The following is a 4,049-nucleotide window of genomic DNA, read 5'->3' as shown; positions in this document are numbered from 1 at the left end:
GAAGTTTTACCAAATCTTGAGACATCTTGTTTATTTTCTTCATGAGTTCATCAATGTGTGATTCATTTTCTTTTTCAACTGATTTTGAAGTTTCTAATTTATTTTTGAGTGCTTTATTTTGTTCTTTTAAAAGTATGTTTCTTTTTGTTACTTTTATAAACCTATTATGTAATGCAAACAATTCAGCCTGAATTTCTTTATATGATGGCATACTTTCACATGAGTCACTACATGATTCATCACTTAATTCTTCAGATGAGCTAGAATAGTAATTTACCACAGCATTTTTTACCATGAAGTAGATGTTCGCTACTTCTTGTTCACTTGATTCATTCTCCGATTCACTTGAGCTTGTGTCATCCCATGTAGTAGCTTTCATAGCCTTCTTCTTCTTCTTTTTGTCTTTCTTAAGCTGTGAAAAATCAGGTTTAATATGTCCAACCTTTTTACAATCGTAACATATAGGAGGTTCTTTTTTAGTTTTCTTTTTACTTGTTTCTCCTTTTTCATATTTTGAACCTCTAAACTTTCTAGGAAATTTCTTATTTTTCTTGAAGAATTTTTCGAGTATTCTAGTGAGAAATACTATTTCATCATCATCTAATTCATTATTATCTTCTTCACTAGAGCCTTCTTTTGCAGCTTTAAGAGCTATTGATTTCTTTTGTTTGTTATTTTTATAATTCCTTTCATTCATAGCCATCTCATGGGTGAGAAGCGATCCAATTAATTCATCTAGGGAGGTATTTTTGAGATTTCTTCCTTCCATAATTGTTGTGGCTTTAGGTTCCCAAATTTGTGGAAGTCTGCTAAGGATTTTTCAGATCATCTCATATGTAGAGTAGTTTTTCCCTAAGGAATTGAGGGAGTTTATCATATGGGTGAACCTAATGTACATATTAGTGATAGTTTCATCAGGGTTCATCCTAAAAGCTTCATATTCGTGACTCACTCGAAAAATGAGCAGCTCGAAAGCTATCCCAAGTATAGGAGTTCTATAGTGTAATATTAAGCCCAAGGGCTAGGTCGTCTCCTCAGGGAATGCGTTTTAATATCAGATTTTACTTTCTTCCAATCGAAATTAAAAAGGTACTGAACTCAGTTCAGATTCGGGTTTTCAAGATTGTGGAGACTTAAATGAAAACACAAATTAAAGTCCTAAAACTATCATGCACGGAATTAAATAACAATAATGAAAACCCTAGTCTACTTAAGGAAACACTAGATCATACTAACTAAAAATGTAAACTTTAAACATGGAATTAAAATAACAATAATGAAAACCCTAGTCTACTTAAGGAAACACTGGGACACGCTTTAATTAAAAATGGCAACTTCAAACAAGGAAATAGAGTATGCAATGGAAACTCAATCAAATACGCACACACGCGCAATAAAAATTGGACCTTTAACACGAACACCGAACTCGAATTAAAATTAGACCATCAATCAACCTAAATAATAACATGACACAAGAACTAAAAAAAAAACACGAACTTTGTATTTTATTTTAGTTTTCTATATATTTTTTATTTTTATCTTAGACTTCATTAATTGAACACATAAATTCAATAAACTTAAATACTAAAAAGAACTATAATTAAAAGAGCATCTAAATAAATGTTAAAGAAAGAAGAATATAGAATAATAAAAAAAACAAAGCCTTTAATAAAATTCAATGAGTAAAGACAAAATAACAATTAACATAAAATAAATAAATAAATAAAAACAAGAAGAAGAAGGAGATGAGAGAGAGAGAGTAAGAGAAAACAGAGCATGGCCGAGAGGAGCTTGGATAGCTGTTGCAGCAGGGAGCTGGCTGGTCTTGCAGAGGCTGTTGCGGCTGTGCTCGGGTTGAAGAAGCTGCAGGGGTAGCTGGCTGAGGCTTCGGGTGTGTGGAGGTTGCAGCAGCAAATCATGGAGCTAGGGCTATTGCTGCTTTGTGTTGGATGCTCACGGGTTGCTGGTTTTGGACGAGAAGGCTGCTGCTGTGTTGCTGTGGACAACAACTTTCTTCGAGTTGCAGGGTAGCTCGGAACTGGAACTACTGAAGATGGCTGCAACTGGGGGAACAAGGGATTGAAGGAGAAAGAGAATATAGGGAAGAGACTAGGAAGGAAGACTGAGATAGAGAGAGGCCCGAAAGATAGAGAGAATGAAAGAGAGAGAACTGAAAAGAAAAGACAAAACAAAGAAAAATTAAAGAAGAAGAAGAAGAGAGGAGAGGAGAGTTTGAGGGAGAGAAAAAGGGTGCCGGAGGCACACCCTGCGCAGGGGAGAAAAGGGAATTAAATAGGATGGAGGAAAGAAGCTACCCTAGGACCCGAATCCAACCAATTTGACCCGGCAACTTGACCCGAATTGTTGTATTTTTTTATTCTCTGTTCATTGCAAATTCTGCTCTTCTAGAGCCCGTATCTCACAAAACTCAAAACATTAAAGTTATAGATAACCCTTTTCTCTTTCTCTAGAAATTTGAATCGTCTCGATTGGAGCTCGGACGAAAAAGTTATGCATGAAATACGAACAGGTGTTGGTTTTAATTCCTGGGAATTTTCCTGCGACAAAAAATTACCAAAACTTCATAAATAGTGCAATAAAGTTCAAGAATGATGATTTTGACATTTTATTAAAATATTGGATAATTTTGGACATTTAATTAAAAATATAAATCGTAAATAGCACACAAAATTAAAGTCCTAAAACTAACATGTATTGAACTAAAGAACAAAAACGGAAACTCTAATTTACTCATGGAAACACTAAAACACATGTTAATGAAATATGGCAGCCTAAAACATGGAATCAAAGATGTGCAATGGAAACTCAATTATACACTCACGCACTAAAAATCAAACCTTTAATATGGATCAATAATTCAAACCAAGAACTCGAACAAAATGCAAACACATCAAAAATCTAAACTTTGAATGATACCGAAAAAATAAAAATACGAACTTTAACAAAAATGAAAAATATGAACTTCGACGAAACTGACCCTAACTAAACTGAACCTCAAAAGAAAAATTAAAACTTGGAAAACTTCAAAACAAAACAATATTTTTTTATATTTTATTTTTTTCCTTTTTATTTTAAAATTACCCGGACCTTAAAATAATTAAATACTACGAATTGAATTCCTTGTTAAACTACTTGAGTAAAATAATTAACTGGAACATACTAACGCTAAAATAAAACTTTAAATAACCATTCAAGAATCCAATTTTTCTATTAAAAAAAAATTCAATCTACAACTATTCTTCATAGAATAAAACGAAAGAAAGGAAAAGAGAGAGAGAGAGATAGAGAGAGAGAGAGAGAGAGAGAGAGCTAGAGAGAGAGTTGTGGCTCGGATCTGCTCTGGTTCTAGCAGCATGTGGCTCGGCTGGTGGGCTGTGCTGCTGTGCAGGGGCTGCTGTGCAGGGGTTGCTGTGCAGGGGCTGCTGTGCCTGTTGCTGATATTCTGCTGTATGGAGAGGTCTACTGCAAGCTGCTGGTGTTCTGCTGTGCCGTGGAGCTGCTGCGGCTGTGACTGGAGAAGAGGCTGGTACAGAGGAGCTGGGATGAGAACCATAGGGAGAGGAAGAGCAGGGGAAAAGAGGAGAGCAAGATGAAAAAAAAAAAACAAAGCCAACTAAAGAAGAAGAAGAAGAAGAGCAATATAAAAACAGTCAACTAACCTCCATGAGTCGAACCCATGATGTGGACAAGTGCTTAGTAGATCCTTGAATCGCTCCCAGCAAGCCCAAAATGTCTCATCATCCTTCTGCACAAAATTAAGAATCTGTTCTTGCAAAAATTGAGTTTTCTGTGAGGGACAAAATGCATGCAGAAATTCACGCTCCATATCAGTCCAATTAGTGATAGAATAAGGTCTCATAGAATGAAACCAAATCAGTGCCCTATCCTGCAAAGTAGCAAGAAATAAATTCAGTCTAGTAGATTCGTCAGCTCTAGCATGAGAGAAAAACATGTTGCAGGTTAATTCAAACTCTGCTAAGTGCTGATATGGGCACTCAAATTCCGTCCCATAGAACTCGGGTAGCAGT

General features: G+C 35.5%; 1 pseudogene; it reads left to right on the top strand.

Moving 5' to 3' along the window:
- Positions 1-3,692: 3,692 nt before the first annotated feature.
- On the top strand, positions 3,693-3,807 carry LOC131152473 (small nucleolar RNA R71; annotated as a pseudogene).
- The last annotated feature ends 242 nt before the right edge of the window (positions 3,808-4,049 follow it).

The sequence above is a fragment of the Malania oleifera genome, chromosome 3, assembly GCF_029873635.1.
Source record: "Malania oleifera isolate guangnan ecotype guangnan chromosome 3, ASM2987363v1, whole genome shotgun sequence".
In the NCBI taxonomy this organism is placed as follows: Eukaryota; Viridiplantae; Streptophyta; class Magnoliopsida; order Santalales; family Ximeniaceae; genus Malania; species Malania oleifera.
The sequence above is the reverse complement of the archived record's forward strand: the minus strand, read 5'-3'. Positions and strand labels throughout refer to the sequence as shown.